This window comes from Centruroides sculpturatus, unplaced genomic scaffold (assembly GCF_000671375.1).
Source record: "Centruroides sculpturatus isolate CEXI.00-Female unplaced genomic scaffold, Cexi_2.0 scaffold201, whole genome shotgun sequence".
NCBI lineage: Eukaryota > Metazoa > Arthropoda > Arachnida > Scorpiones > Buthidae > Centruroides > Centruroides sculpturatus.
In genome coordinates, this window is record NW_019384432.1 from 166,813 (window position 1) to 185,496 (window position 18,684).

Genomic DNA, 18,684 nt, shown 5'->3' on the forward strand with positions numbered 1-18,684 from the left:
TTAGTCTATTTATTTCAGATTTAAATTTTTCTTAAAAATATTTCATAATTATCAAATTTCGAAAATGATTATACTTTAAACTTCTAAACTTATAGTCACTTTTCCTAATATTTCTACGAATGCTTTTTTTAACTATTTATTTTAAATTCAATTTTAATACAGATGTCAGCTTTTATTTTATTGTTTTTGAGCATTTGCATTCATTAATATTTAAAATATTAAAAATTCAACCTTTTCTATATATATATAGTAATATAAATTTTTAAAACGATGTAGCAACTATCAACGACACACAAGGGAAAAGACCTTTAGAATTCAGATAACTGAGAACAAGTATAAAGATAAAAACATAGAATATTTTATTGTAGTGTACGGTTATGCCAATTTAAAATCAATTAAAATTTCAATGCTGGAATTCTCATTTGTTGGAATAATGTTAACTTATATGAATGAAACAAAACATAGCTTATAAGTTATAATTTCACAAACAGAATTTTATTCAGATGTCGATATCATACGATAAAATCTCGTATAATTTGTGTTATTTGCTAAATTCGGTAATTTAAAAAAAGAAAAAAAAAGACTAAGCCCTACGAAAAGTGGACTAATCCTAAATGATCGTATTAAAAATTAGTGTTCTGAATAAAAAGAACCTATGAGAACGATAATCCTTCGAAAGCTACAAACAAAGCGATAAGAGACAGATAGTTGTGATTCTTGATTGATGTATTTTATATAAAATATCATTTGAAAAAATTCTTCATGTTATAATTTCTAACTCTAAATTTTATTTAATTAGATAAATTTTGATTAATTTAGAATATTTTTAAACATAAACAAATAAATGCAATATAAACGGGAGCTCTAAAATCCTCCACATTCGATTTTTGAGACCAAAACTATTCTGCAGTTAATAAATATGTAATATTTTAATAAATCGGTCTAATAAATATTCTTTGTTACCATTATAATTCTGTATTTAATTTCAAGAAATTTTTATTCAGATATAAGTTTTCATTTTCTAAGAGTCAAATGATGAGATAAAAATTAAATGTTTTTAATTTATGAAGTGACTAATGTAACAAAGTACAAATATATTCTTTTGAATAAACTTACTAACAAATTCTGGGATATTTATGCTAATCGAATCCAATTTCACGAAACAAAGCCTTGAAATAAGAAGAATCAGAAAAGCGTGGAATAACTTTAAAGTATGCGAATGGAGGCCCCATTTGAATTATAGAGAGGGTTCGCCTCAGCTCATCAATTTCAATCAGAGAACCACATCGTTACTTAGACAATAAAAGCCTTCCGAATTTAATGCTGTCTGAGCAATTTTCAATTGCAGAAATTCTATTTAGAATCCCTTAAGTCTCAGAAGTCTTAGTTTGGTAACTTCGAATGCAATTAAGTTTTGTGTTAGCAAAAACAACTTTATACTATGTATTAATGATAATTAGAAAATTTAAAATTTCTATTATCTAAAAATTCACATTTAAAAATAAAAGTTTTAATCATTTTAAATTGATGCTGAAATATTAAACATAAATATTAAAATACCAAAATCTAAAGTATGATTTATCTAAAACCTTTATAACTTTTATTATCTATTTGAGTAAGTAAATAATTATAAAAGAGTAAAATTAATAAACTTAAATTAATTTATTATCCTATATCTACATTATTATGATTTAATGTAGTTATTTACTTACTGGCAGTTATCTGAAATATACTGTCTTACTGCAAGTTAGATTACTCGTTGTTACACAAGTCCAAACTTATCAGATTCCGCTAAATTCAACCAAAAGTCGTCTGATGACTGNAAAACTGTTAAGAATTTAAAATAATTTCTTTTAACAATTATTTAAGTATTAAATGAATTTTAATTAAAATCCATTTTTGCAAAATGAAATTATTTCTGACAAGAATTTAAAGGTTTCGTAGAATTCGAGTGTACTTTACATTATCGATTGATTCATTTTGCGATAATTTATTTTTAATTATTTTGTCTTCACAATACAAATGATGAAAATTGAGAAGTCTTCATTAAATTGTTGAAATGCATAATAATGCCTTAATTATAAAGTAATAAAATATTTTAATTGGATAAGAAGTACCCAGGTAATCGTAATTAAAATACTGTATTCAACGCTGTCTGAAGCATATTTAACAGTCCGAACACAACCAAATTTTATATGTTGACGTTTCTTGAAATGCTAAAATAATTTCATGGGAAAAAAATTGGATTCTAAAACTCAGTACTAAACTCAGTACAGTTGTGGTGCAGCAAGCGTAAGAAAAATACGTAACATAAGCTCTGGTCAATTTCTGAGTATAAAACGACACGTGAAATACTATTTGTATTACTCTAAATCAGCAGCAATGGTTATTAATGTGTTTGATTTGAATTAGCCTTTTTTGTGAAGCTGTTTAATGAAAACAATGTTATGATACGTTAAGAAATTGTACTTAGGTTTTGTTGCCGTTAACGCAGAACCACAAGTCTACAAACTCCGCAGTATAGCGCCGTGCGAAGCGTCAATTTCCATTCAATGCATCAATGTTAGAACTGATCAATGGCTTGAACATCGATTCTAAGATGATGCGTGCTTACTATGGGCGTTAGTTCGGACACTGGCAGCAGGCACGTATCCAGAATATTTTATCTTCTATAGCCGAAGAGATGGTTTGATTATTTTCGTGAAATATCATGTTTCCTCGATTAAACTTATCTCTAGGAGTTCATTTGAAGACCCGGGGTTTACCACCTTGTAACAGGAGACGAGTGAGTAAAAGTTGAGAAAAAAAACCTTAATTTCTCGTACATTTTCTGAACTATTTAAACCATTTACTGACCATACTCGTATTTATGGGCTAAAATTACAACTTGAAATAAGTACTGTTTTTACAGTTAACGATTCAGCGTCTTCCAATACGGTTATTATGTTGTTATTCGTGTTTGCTTCGATTTTGTCGTAGGGATCAAAATCTTGACCACTATCTTCTGGTTTAAATTCACCACCTCCTTTTGAAGATGTTGAGTTTAAACCAGTTTTCCTAATTATCTTTCAGATGATAAACTCTCTACTTATAAACTCATTGGTGACTTTCCCACTGTCAGTATTCGACAATATTTATAATTTTATTTGAAAAGAAAATATCTATGTGAACCTTGAAATATAAAGTGCTGTTTATTAAATAATTAAAGTAGCATTTTAGTCACTCTAAACTACATTACCTTGTACAGTACATCTCTTCAACATAATATTCGTGATTTTCAACTCATAATTTATTTTCAATATATCATTTATTCCGTGGTTTAATAGAAGAAATACAGTAATTATGCTATTGGGTGATCAAAAGTAAACAAAAGTTAGATAGAAAATTAAAGTTTCATATAATTAAATATTCGAAGGATAACACAGAATTTTTAATACTGTACATAGTAATCGACGAAATATAAGAATATTACGAGGGCTATTTTTTAAATAAGGTCCGTTTGTGAATGAGAGTGAGAATGGCGCGCGATTGCATGAGTGTGCATGAGCATCTGCTTTCAGCATGCTTTGTGCGTGTTTTGATGCCATTTTCAGCCGTATCGGCTGTCTGTGTGCTGAACTGTAGAAGTTTATAATGTTTAAGAAAATTGAGTCGCTCGCCGATTGTAAGATACGATCTGTTATTCGATTTCAGCACGAAAGATCGTGATAACTGTCTTTTGGGATAGGAAAGGGTCGTTATTAGTGGATTTTATGCCAAGAGGCACAACAATCAATTCTGGTGCTTATTGTGACCTTGAGAAAACTCCGCCGTGCCATACAAGACAAGCGGCGTGGCCTAATGTCTTCCGGCGGTAGGCGACAGATTTCTTTGAAGTCGGAATTAAAAATATTTTTGAGCGGTATGACAAATGTTTGAACAAAAACGGAAATTATGCAGAAAAGTAGATAAAAGTATGTATAATATGGGGAAAAATATATTTTAATGATATTTACAGTATTTTTCTTCTTATTAAAAAACTGGCCTTATTTAAAAATATAGCCCTCGTACTATAAAATGCAGTTATGCATTATCTTTGTGAAATTAATTAGCTAGACCACAACCAGACATAACCATCGATCCATCGTCGATGATTTATCAAACCATCGCATAGCACTACTGCAATGATGAGTTTGGAATTAGATTTTTTCCTTGGGACATTTTTTCGCATGTCCGAAAACGCCAAAATACAAAATATGGTTGAGTTTGAACTGCTAATATTTCCCTAAACATTTCCCTGCAGACAACGTTGAACATGAATATTTAATTATGCTTCCCTACTTCCCTATATATATAGCCTATATATATATACACAAACCGTCTGATATGCATTGCTAGAATAAAGGATGAAAATTTAAAATAAATAAATATTGTTTATTTAATCACGATCAAGATTTGAACAGAAATAAATAATAATCTACAGAAAAAAAAAATAAAAAAGAATTAAATTTAGAATAACTGAACAACAAATGTTAGAAGAAAATCTATAAAAATTTCAAGAATTTAGATTACGTTTATTAATTTTTCTTTTGTTATTTCTAAATTTTCTCTAAGAATGTTAGTTATAAATTTGTGATATTCAGCGAAATTATATCACTTTTAATTCAAATATTTTCCATTTCCTTAATTTTCGAGGAAATTTTATTCCTTACATTTGACAGAAAAATTGCATTGAAAAACTTAATATATATTGTATACATGACAATTTTAAAAAATAATTTATTGTAAACAAAAGATTTAATTAATTATTGTTATGAATGATGAAAAATTTCTGTATATGAGTTCCTTAGCTCCTGAAGGCCCGTTTTCATTTGGACAAATGTTTCAAAAGCAGAAAGATAATAAAAATCATTATTTAATGAAGTTAATTTTTTTATGGAAAGTAATTTGCAGATAATAACGATAGATAAATATCATTATGATATATATATTATAATATTATGAGATCAAATATGACAAATATTTGTTTAGTGCAAACAAAGAAAGAAATTTGAATTAAAACAATTTATATGCGATTTAATATATATATGATATATTATTATTCTATTGCATATAAATTGTTCTAGTTTAAATTTATCTATCTTCAATACATGTAATATAGTATAATATTTATATTAGTAATTATTTGTGAATAATTATTTATTTATTTTTTGTATTTTACAAATACGTAAGCCGTTCACAGCCCAGCAAACGTATTTATAAAATCTAAGTGACTCGTACAACATGGCATTCATATAAAACGGAATAATCAACAGTGTTATAGGATGGTCGACTGTAGTTTCCTTTTTTCAACAACTTTTTTCTTGCCTTTAATAAAATATACAAAAAGGTGACATTTTCAATAACTTAAAAATAGGAAAAAATTATTAGTTAAGAAATAATTAGTTAACAAGTTTACTTTTTGAATGTAAAACTTATTTTAACTTTTAAACATGATTTCACTTAAAGCTAAAACTGCCAAAGAAACTTCATGTGGGATAATTTCATTTTTATTTAATATTATTTTTTACAAGTTTATCTAAATCAATATTTCAATATAACAATAAAGTTTGAAGTTTAAATGAAAAATAATAATTTAATCTGATTAAGTAAATTTAATATTGGAACCAATAAATATATGCTTAATTTATCATAATTCAATCTACAAAATAAATTCAAATTCACAAATATATTTAATATAATTATTATATAACTAATATGAAATTCTAAATTTAATTTATAAAATTAATTTTAAAAATCAACCGTGAAATGTTTAAAATTATAATAAAGAATATATGTAAAAATTTACTTTGACTTATGAATTACATTTTACAGCTCTTAAACATTTGATATTTGAATAAATAAATATTAATATATATATATATATATATAGTAATAATTTTTCTGTCGTTAAAATACATTAATTATACTCTACTGATAAACATATTAAATATAAATTCATGCATTTTAATTCACGTAAATGATAGGATTAAGTAAATATATTTAGAGATATTATGATAAATATGTTTTATATTATATAAACAATTTGAAGATTTACAGATATGCATTGTTGAAATATAATCATAAGTTGTAAATTATAAATATGTAAATTGCAATGCTTGAAAATGTAAGAATTTACAAAACTGTCTTTGTTAACGTTTAAATGAATTAAATATATTTAAATGATATTAATCGAAATTAATTAGTCATTAAAATTTGTATTGGAAAATTGGGGAAGATGACAGTTCGAGAAAGATAATATACTTGCAATAAGTTTATCATTTAACAGAGATCTGCGTAACTCACTTGTAATTACAGTATTGCCTTTTACGTGTGCAGAGAAAGATATATAATTTCTTCTCATTTATTCATTTATCCCAGAAATCTGCGAGTTTATGCTCATTGTCGCTGTTAAGTAGACATGTCATAATATTTCTCTTGTACTGTGTTTGATATAAGCCGCTATCTTTACATATTATTAGGAACTACGTGGCTTGGCTAACAAAGGGTGTGGCCGTGTTTTCTAAGAGCCAGTTTCATAGTAGTTCACGGTAGCATATTTTTCTGATGTTTAGGTTAAGAAGCCACGTTGTATTCGATGCAAATGTGATTGGACTGAATGCGTCGTATGTAAAAATAGTTTCAGAGACTACTGTAGGAAATGCATATAAAGATATTTGTGTTCTGTTTTTAGTATTTTTGAAATTTACGGAAATTTAATAAATGTGATGCCAGAATGTTTAATGAAGCGCTCTAAAATATGCATACAATAATGTCAAGAAATCAGTGATATTTATTATACAATATGTAATATTATAAAAATATAATTTTTTTTGTTGACTAATTTCTATTTCGTACCATTGGCATTTTACTCTATGTCCGGGAAAGATAACAGTTATGAAAGGTAGGAAATTTTAGTTGCTTATTACTTTGCCAATAAAATTGCAGTATTTTCCAATGAAGCATAGTTAAACAAATGCCTCACAATTATCGTGTAAAATTTTAAAAGGTTAATGACGGTTAAAATATATACTTAACACTACACCTAATTAAAACATAAAATAAAATATTAAGCTCCTAATTTTCAAAATTTTCATTAAAGATGTATTTGATAAAAGTAAATGAAAATTATTTAATAGGTTTTTAATAAAATATTAAAGTAAAGAAATACAAATGTTTTACTTTAACAAAACTTTTAGCTACTAAAAAGTGTTTAAAAAAATAAATTGTAACACTTAATAAAGAATAATTGTAAGAATGTACGTTTAGAATGTTTTCTCTAGCACAGTAAATCGTCAAATACATTGGTTGTAAACAGAATTTATTATAGCACATTCAATACAATTACTAAAATGTACGTACGTTATTAAATTGTTTATAAGTTCTAATATAATTTATTGTAAAAAACATAATTCAAACACGATATAAATAGAGAGATATTCTTTCCTCCTTTTATACCTTACTAAACATGTTTACAACATGTTTAGTAAGGTATAAAAGGAGGAAAGAATACTAAAGGAGGAATGAATACTAAACATGTTGTAAACATGTTTAATATTCATTTATATTAATGATATTAATACGCGAAATTTTTTAATTTTTATATCTGTAAATATGGCTAATAATTTCACTGATTACAAGAAAATTTGAATTTTAATTAAACAGTTTGAAGTTTATGATTAAACAAAATGTTAAAGTTTTTTTAAAAAAAAATTTATACTTTTATTTAAATTTTTCAATTTTATTTAAAATTTCAAGTTGTCTAAATCTATTCTAAGCATTCTTAAATTCAATCTTATGTAAAATTTTGAATAGAAATACGTCAAACTGTGTCATGAATTCAGTCACTCATCCATAATATAAATTTAAGAAAATATTGAGATCCATCAGTGAAGAATTCAAATTTAAATTTTCCATTACTGTTTCACATATACTTAAAAATAACATTTTAATAAATGAACACAGATTAATGTTTGGGAAAGTGGCGCTTGCTTGTAATTCCTTCAAAGAATTATATAATTATTATTCAAGCTTAAAATAAATTAGTTAAATCACGTTTAAATTCTTAACTACAGAATATATACAATGAAAAATTGGATTAAACTAATTAAATTTATGACAGATATAGAATTAAAAGATTTACTAATAATAATAAAAAAATAAATAAATAAATTGAACTCACTTAAATATACAATATATAGAATAAATGACAATGTATAAATTATATTTTGAAAATTGTTTTAATGTAAAAGATGTTTTCTTTGTCTTTATGATCATAGTAATTTCATATATGCACGATCTTGAATTAATTATATAAAGATTTATATCAATAATTAACTTTATGAATAGTTTTTCCGATTTCAAATAGACTTAATAATGGTTTCTTTTATCTTATAAGATTTAATAATATAGTAAAATTTTAAATATCTTTACAAAATCTAAAGTTTATAATTAAGTTTATATTATAAACTTCAAAACTTATTTAAATATTAGGAAAAAAATTTCTCCTTATATTTTAGTCTAATATCAAAAATCAATTTTGTATACTACAGTTATTATGATATTAATAACATTTATTAAATGCAATTTAATCCATCAAGAATTTGAAATAAATTACAACATTATTATTCTAACTATCTTTAAGCTCTTAATGAGTTCGTGATACAGAAAAATTAGATTAGATTCCATAAAAGATTCCGTTGTACCTATATTTTTAAATCGCATTTAATAAATGTTTGGTTTATATTTTCGAAAGCGTTTTAACTACAGTATTTAAATTGGGAATATAAAGAAACTATTTTCTTATTAATTATATCGTTTAAGTTAGTAATTTTGTTTACTTTTTTCTTTAACGCTGCTTTGTTGAAACGAGAATATCCATTTCACTCCGCAATAAAATATAAACAGCTGCTAGATGTAAGTTAGTTTTCCTGTACTGTTAAAATTTATAGTCTATTAGTTTAAATCAATACTACATATAACACTGATTCATACGAATAGACTATAACTTAACTCTATAAGGAAACTAGAAAATTAACTAAGAAAAGTTTTCAATTTAAACCTGTATTACACTGTAAAGTTACACTAAATTAATAGTTGTACATTCTAAACTATCAAAGTTTATTCATAATTATAAGTTATATAAATATATTCGCATAAATTTAAGAAGTTTAGGATTTTTTTTCTATATAATTTTTTTCTTTGTAAGTGTATTCTATTATAATAATGTATTAAATTATTTTCAAATTTGAATATGTAGAATATTATAGAATATCATAAAAGTAATAATGCAGGTTGTACAGTATTTAATTATGTTAAATATCTATAAGGAGAACGAAGTATTTGAAGGCGAGAAAAGCCTTAATGGATACTATACTTGGCCAAAACACATCTATAGATATCTGTGAAAAAGCTGGTAAAATGACTGCTAAAGTCTAAAATTTTTAGATGTTGCATAAAAAGATCTTGTCTCAAAATAGAAAGCGCTTACATTTATTGAAATTGTCGTATTCAATGTGCTATATTTAAAACATGCAAACGTACCATTCCTTCAAAACAATTCAGTCTTTCTTCAGTTAATTATTAGAATATGTCAATATTTTGAAACTTTCTATGTCAGAATATGTCAACATATAAGTAATTAAATATAACGACTTTTAAAATGTAACGTATAAATTTTACATGTACAAAAGATCTTATAACTATTAGAATATTTTTGAAAAGTAAATATTTTGGGTAAAATTTTAGTAATTTTAATAAATGTTTCTTGTAAATATTTAATTGAAATTATTAAAAGTAATCACTTCTTCAGATAAGATGAATTAACTTAATTTTCCGGTGATCATTTAAAAGTTTCTTAATAAATAAGTAATAAACTAAGAAGAAATTATAAGAAAATGGCCTCTAGCATATCCTATGAGAATGAAGAAGATATAACGATGATACAAGTGTAATATATATTATTTATGGTTAATCAGTGGGTAATATTTTGAAATTATTGTTTATTCTAACTGGAGCAAGTAATATTCTTGAAATAAATTTATCTTTACATTAGTTTTCGAGAAAATACTTTATAAAACGAAGTATTTTCTCCTATTTTTCCCCTTCAGTCATATGACTATTTAGAATTGTTACAATACACGGAAAATAAAGTATCGTATTTGTAATTTTACTAAAACTTTTGATATAAATATCTTTTTCTTTATTCTTTCGTGATATGAATGTATATAAAGCTCCAGCAAAGGAATAATAAATTCGACTAACGCATCTCGAAATTCTACTATTTGGTAAAGTTAAAAGATTGATTCTTCAGAAACTTCACTCATTGAAGTCATAAACTATACTTATCTTATTCTTTACAAAAAAATAATTTGAAAAACTTTTATATAAATTAATGATTTCGTCGAAAAGTAGTAATAAGTTTCCAAAGTTATTAGAATTATTGTATTTTGTTATTACCATTCTATTTAAAACGTAATTTTTCTATTTTTAATAGAAATATTTAATTATTTATAGCGTACTATAGGGTTAAAGTTTAAATAATAAAATAAGTAGGCTAATTAAATAATTCGTCTAGAATATATACAGTAGGCCTATATCAACAATTTCTTATTTTATTTAAGGTTAATTCTGCATTATAGCATATATTTATTGGAAATTATATGAGAATATATTGATAACATATTTGTTAAAGAAGTGCTATCTTTATTATATTTGTAATATTTGTAAGAAATAAATAATAATAATAAATTCAATTTAGTTAAATATAGTTTTTACTGATTAGTAAATCTAAATGATAGAAATTGTATAGATGCTTTTGAATGAGACAGAAATCCATTTCAATTTAATTAAGTTGAATTTCGCNTAGACCTCGTACTATAAAATGCAGTTATGCATTATCTTTGTGAAATTAATTAGCTAGACCACAACCAGACATAACCATCGATCCATCGTCGATGATTTATCAAACCATCGCATAGCACTACTGCAATGATGAGTTTGGAATTAGATTTTTTCCTTGGGACATTTTTTCGCATGTCCGAAAACGCCAAAATACAAAATATGGTTGAGTTTGAACTGCTAATATTTCCCTAAACATTTCCCTGCAGACAACGTTGAACATGAATATTTAATTATGCTTCCCTACTTCCCTATATATATAGCCTATATATATATACACAAACCGTCTGATATGCATTGCTAGAATAAAGGATGAAAATTTAAAATAAATAAATATTGTTTATTTAATCACGATCAAGATTTGAACAGAAATAAATAATAATCTACAGAAAAAAAAAATAAAAAAGAATTAAATTTAGAATAACTGAACAACAAATGTTAGAAGAAAATCTATAAAAATTTCAAGAATTTAGATTACGTTTATTAATTTTTCTTTTGTTATTTCTAAATTTTCTCTAAGAATGTTAGTTATAAATTTGTGATATTCAGCGAAATTATATCACTTTTAATTCAAATATTTTCCATTTCCTTAATTTTCGAGGAAATTTTATTCCTTACATTTGACAGAAAAATTGCATTGAAAAACTTAATATATATTGTATACATGACAATTTTAAAAAATAATTTATTGTAAACAAAAGATTTAATTAATTATTGTTATGAATGATGAAAAATTTCTGTATATGAGTTCCTTAGCTCCTGAAGGCCCGTTTTCATTTGGACAAATGTTTCAAAAGCAGAAAGATAATAAAAATCATTATTTAATGAAGTTAATTTTTTTATGGAAAGTAATTTGCAGATAATAACGATAGATAAATATCATTATGATATATATATTATAATATTATGAGATCAAATATCACAAATATTTGTTTAGTGCAAACAAAGAAAGAAATTTGAATTAAAACAATTTATATGCGATTTAATATATATATGATATATTATTATTCTATTGCATATAAATTGTTCTAGTTTAAATTTATCTATCTTCAATACATGTAATATAGTATAATATTTATATTAGTAATTATTTGTGAATAATTATTTATTTATTTTTTGTATTTTACAAATACGTAAGCCGTTCACAGCCCAGCAAACGTATTTATAAAATCTAAGTGACTCGTACAACATGGCATTCATATAAAACGGAATAATCAACAGTGTTATAGGATGGTCGACTGTAGTTTCCTTTTTTCAACAACTTTTTTCTTGCCTTTAATAAAATATACAAAAAGGTGACATTTTCAATAACTTAAAAATAGGAAAAAATTATTAGTTAAGAAATAATTAGTTAACAAGTTTACTTTTTGAATGTAAAACTTATTTTAACTTTTAAACATGATTTCACTTAAAGCTAAAACTGCCAAAGAAACTTCATGTGGGATAATTTCATTTTTATTTAATATTATTTTTTACAAGTTTATCTAAATCAATATTTCAATATAACAATAAAGTTTGAAGTTTAAATGAAAAATAATAATTTAATCTGATTAAGTAAATTTAATATTGGAACCAATAAATATATGCTTAATTTATCATAATTCAATCTACAAAATAAATTCAAATTCACAAATATATTTAATATAATTATTATATAACTAATATGAAATTCTAAATTTAATTTATAAAATTAATTTTAAAAATCAACCGTGAAATGTTTAAAATTATAATAAAGAATATATGTAAAAATTTACTTTGACTTATGAATTACATTTTACAGCTCTTAAACATTTGATATTTGAATAAATAAATATTAATATATATATATATATATATAGTAATAATTTTTCTGTCGTTAAAATACATTAATTATACTCTACTGATAAACATATTAAATATAAATTCATGCATTTTAATTCACGTAAATGATAGGATTAAGTAAATATATTTAGAGATATTATGATAAATATGTTTTATATTATATAAACAATTTGAAGATTTACAGATATGCATTGTTGAAATATAATCATAAGTTGTAAATTATAAATATGTAAATTGCAATGCTTGAAAATGTAAGAATTTACAAAACTGTCTTTGTTAACGTTTAAATGAATTAAATATATTTAAATGATATTAATCGAAATTAATTAGTCATTAAAATTTGTATTGGAAAATTGGGGAAGATGACAGTTCGAGAAAGATAATATACTTGCAATAAGTTTATCATTTAACAGAGATCTGCGTAACTCACTTGTAATTACAGTATTGCCTTTTACGTGTGCAGAGAAAGATATATAATTTCTTCTCATTTATTCATTTATCCCAGAAATCTGCGAGTTTATGCTCATTGTCGCTGTTAAGTAGACATGTCATAATATTTCTCTTGTACTGTGTTTGATATAAGCCGCTATCTTTACATATTATTAGGAACTACGTGGCTTGGCTAACAAAGGGTGTGGCCGTGTTTTCTAAGAGCCAGTTTCATAGTAGTTCACGGTAGCATATTTTTCTGATGTTTAGGTTAAGAAGCCACGTTGTATTCGATGCAAATGTGATTGGACTGAATGCGTCGTATGTAAAAATAGTTTCAGAGACTACTGTAGGAAATGCATATAAAGATATTTGTGTTCTGTTTTTAGTATTTTTGAAATTTACGGAAATTTAATAAATGTGATGCCAGAATGTTTAATGAAGCGCTCTAAAATATGCATACAATAATGTCAAGAAATCAGTGATATTTATTATACAATATGTAATATTATAAAAATATAATTTTTTTTGTTGACTAATTTCTATTTCGTACCATTGGCATTTTACTCTATGTCCGGGAAAGATAACAGTTATGAAAGGTAGGAAATTTTAGTTGCTTATTACTTTGCCAATAAAATTGCAGTATTTTCCAATGAAGCATAGTTAAACAAATGCCTCACAATTATCGTGTAAAATTTTAAAAGGTTAATGACGGTTAAAATATATACTTAACACTACACCTAATTAAAACATAAAATAAAATATTAAGCTCCTAATTTTCAAAATTTTCATTAAAGATGTATTTGATAAAAGTAAATGAAAATTATTTAATAGGTTTTTAATAAAATATTAAAGTAAAGAAATACAAATGTTTTACTTTAACAAAACTTTTAGCTACTAAAAAGTGTTTAAAAAAAATAAATTGTAACACTTAATAAAGAATAATTGTAAGAATGTACGTTTAGAATGTTTTCTCTAGCACAGTAAATCGTCAAATACATTGGTTGTAAACAGAATTTATTATAGCACATTCAATACAATTACTAAAATGTACGTACGTTATTAAATTGTTTATAAGTTCTAATATAATTTATTGTAAAAAACATAATTCAAACACGATATAAATAGAGAGATATTCTTTCCTCCTTTTATACCTTACTAAACATGTTTACAACATGTTTAGTAAGGTATAAAAGGAGGAAAGAATACTAAAGGAGGAATGAATACTAAACATGTTGTAAACATGTTTAATATTCATTTATATTAATGATATTAATACGCGAAATTTTTTAATTTTTATATCTGTAAATATGGCTAATAATTTCACTGATTACAAGAAAATTTGAATTTTAATTAAACAGTTTGAAGTTTATGATTAAACAAAATGTTAAAGTTTTTTTAAAAAAAAATTTATACTTTTATTTAAATTTTTCAATTTTATTTAAAATTTCAAGTTGTCTAAATCTATTCTAAGCATTCTTAAATTCAATCTTATGTAAAATTTTGAATAGAAATACGTCAAACTGTGTCATGAATTCAGTCACTCATCCATAATATAAATTTAAGAAAATATTGAGATCCATCAGTGAAGAATTCAAATTTAAATTTTCCATTACTGTTTCACATATACTTAAAAATAACATTTTAATAAATGAACACAGATTAATGTTTGGGAAAGTGGCGCTTGCTTGTAATTCCTTCAAAGAATTATATAATTATTATTCAAGCTTAAAATAAATTAGTTAAATCACGTTTAAATTCTTAACTACAGAATATATACAATGAAAAATTGGATTAAACTAATTAAATTTATGACAGATATAGAATTAAAAGATTTACTAATAATAATAAAAAAATAAATAAATAAATTGAACTCACTTAAATATACAATATATAGAATAAATGACAATGTATAAATTATATTTTGAAAATTGTTTTAATGTAAAAGATGTTTTCTTTGTCTTTATGATCATAGTAATTTCATATATGCACGATCTTGAATTAATTATATAAAGATTTATATCAATAATTAACTTTATGAATAGTTTTTCCGATTTCAAATAGACTTAATAATGGTTTCTTTTATCTTATAAGATTTAATAATATAGTAAAATTTTAAATATCTTTACAAAATCTAAAGTTTATAATTAAGTTTATATTATAAACTTCAAAACTTATTTAAATATTAGGAAAAAAATTTCTCCTTATATTTTAGTCTAATATCAAAAATCAATTTTGTATACTACAGTTATTATGATATTAATAACATTTATTAAATGCAATTTAATCCATCAAGAATTTGAAATAAATTACAACATTATTATTCTAACTATCTTTAAGCTCTTAATGAGTTCGTGATACAGAAAAATTAGATTAGATTCCATAAAAGATTCCGTTGTACCTATATTTTTAAATCGCATTTAATAAATGTTTGGTTTATATTTTCGAAAGCGTTTTAACTACAGTATTTAAATTGGGAATATAAAGAAACTATTTTCTTATTAATTATATCGTTTAAGTTAGTAATTTTGTTTACTTTTTTCTTTAACGCTGCTTTGTTGAAACGAGAATATCCATTTCACTCCGCAATAAAATATAAACAGCTGCTAGATGTAAGTTAGTTTTCCTGTACTGTTAAAATTTATAGTCTATTAGTTTAAATCAATACTACATATAACACTGATTCATACGAATAGACTATAACTTAACTCTATAAGGAAACTAGAAAATTAACTAAGAAAAGTTTTCAATTTAAACCTGTATTACACTGTAAAGTTACACTAAATTAATAGTTGTACATTCTAAACTATCAAATTTTATTCATAATTATAAGTTATATAAATATGGAAGTTCGGAAAAAATTTTCTCAGAAAGTATATTTGGTCATTCTGAAATACATATTCAGATATTTTTAGTTTAAGGCCTACTTCCATTCACCTTTTATTATTTCTTGTTGTAGAAAATAATATCAATTCTTTATTCTCTAAACGAAAATACTTTTATCCCTTTCTCTACCATAATTTAATACCTTAATAGTGGCTATCAAAGAAGTTATTCATATATACAAAAAAGTTATTTTTCAACTTCACAATTCAAATATATAATTTTTCTAAAATATTATANACAATTCAGTCTTTCTTCAGTTAATTATTAGAATATGTCAATATTTTGAAACTTTCTATGTCAGAATATGTCAACATATAAGTAATTAAATATAACGACTTTTAAAATGTAACGTATAAATTTTACATGTACAAAAGATCTTATAACTATTAGAATATTTTTGAAAAGTAAATATTTTGGGTAAAATTTTAGTAATTTTAATAAATGTTTCTTGTAAATATTTAATTGAAATTATTAAAAGTAATCACTTCTTCAGATAAGATGAATTAACTTAATTTTCCGGTGATCATTTAAAAGTTTCTTAATAAATAAGTAATAAACTAAGAAGAAATTATAAGAAAATGGCCTCTAGCATATCCTATGAGAATGAAGATATAACGATGATACAAGTGTAATATATATTATTTATGGTTAATCAGTGGGTAATATTTTGAAATTATTGTTTATTCTAACTGGAGCAAGTAATATTCTTGAAATAAATTTATCTTTACATTAGTTTTCGAGAAAATACTTTATAAAACGAAGTATTTTCTCCTATTTTTCCCCTTCAGTCATATGACTATTTAGAATTGTTACAATACACGGAAAATAAAGTATCGTATTTGTAATTTTACTAAAACTTTTGATATAAATATCTTTTTCTTTATTCTTTCGTGATATGAATGTATATAAAGCTCCAGCAAAGGAATAATAAATTCGACTAACGCATCTCGAAATTCTACTATTTGGTAAAGTTAAAAGATTGATTCTTCAGAAACTTCACTCATTGAAGTCATAAACTATACTTATCTTATTCTTTACAAAAAAATAATTTGAAAAACTTTTATATAAATTAATGATTTCGTCGAAAAGTAGTAATAAGTTTCCAAAGTTATTAGAATTATTGTATTTTGTTATTACCATTCTATTTAAAACGTAATTTTTCTATTTTTAATAGAGATATTTAATTATTTATAGCGTGCTATAGGGTTAAAGTTTAAATAATAAAATAAGTAGGCTAATTAAATAATTCGTCTAGAATATATACAGTAGGCCTATATCAACAATTTCTTATTTTATTTAAGGTTAATTCTGCATTATAGCATATATTTATTGGAAATTATATGAGAATATATTGATAACATATTTGTTAAAGAAGTGCTATCTTTATTATATTTGTAATATTTGTAAGAAATAAATAATAATAATAAATTCAATTTAGTTAAATATAGTTTTTACTGATTAGTAAATCTAAATGATAGAAATTGTATAGATGCTTTTGAATGAGACAGAAATTCATTTCAATTTAATTAAGTTGAATTTCGCTTTTCAGTTGATAAAATCAAGCTGTACATTTTTGATTGATTTTAAATTTAAAAATGTAGTTTTGAATTTTTATATTTTAGTTTTAAGCAATTTAATTCGCTTAATTTAAAAACAACTTTAATATTTGAAAATAAAAGATAAAAAATATAGTGAAACTTGATGAAATTTAAATATTCCATTTGCTTTAATTTCGACCATTTTGTACCCAACTAACTTTAATCTATAAATATCTACTTATGTTTATATTCATCCGCCTTTAATCTATATATTACATATTTGAATTAAGTAAATTTTTAGAGAAATGAAAATTACACGTTTATCTTCGGCATCTGTCAGTATTTTATTTGACGTTAATCAAATGACTTTAATTTAAAAGCTATAATATCATATTTATAAATTATTCGGACGAAAAATAGTTTATTTAAAAGCTAAACTTTCAAATAATTCGTTAATAGAGAGAAATATGATAAATTAAATGGCATCTATGATACGTGTCCGATCGGCTAACTTTTAATCATCATTAATAAATTTTACATTAAAATTAATTATCTACGAAATATTTACATTTTTATCTTTACTTCAAATTTTAAAAATGTCATAGATCATGTCCTTGAATTATACATATTACTAGCATTTGAAGAATCTCATAGGTACCGCAGTTTAGGAAATAGTTGAATGAAATAAAAGCAGCAAGAACAAGAAAAATCCTTGGGGAAGTTGCCTCTCGGATATTTTCAGCCGATTTACCCTTACTTCCCACGTTATAAGCTTCTATAATAATAACTATTTATATCTATGTCCACTTAAAAATTAGTCGAATTTTATTTGTCGACGATATAATTAAAGATTTAGTAAACATTCATTAAAATAAAGAAATTTTCGCAACTTTCATTTAAATTTCAAAACACTAGTGTAAACAGTAAACACGAATTCAATTCATAAATAAAAATTTTCGCATATTATTAAAGGTGAATAAATACAAAAAAAAAACAATAATAAAAATGTTATGTTTAATTTTTAAAAATGAAATAATTTAATGTTACTTTTAAATTGATTTATTTATTAAAAAAAATATATATATAAAAAATA

General features: G+C 23.7%; 1 protein-coding gene across 1 annotated transcript in view; it reads right to left on the reverse strand.

Moving 5' to 3' along the window:
- The window catches only part of LOC111619768 (diuretic hormone receptor-like), a 100,899-nt gene that overhangs the window by 81,418 nt on the left and 797 nt on the right, over positions 1–18,684 (reverse strand). The gene's annotated exons all lie outside the window — the stretch shown is intronic.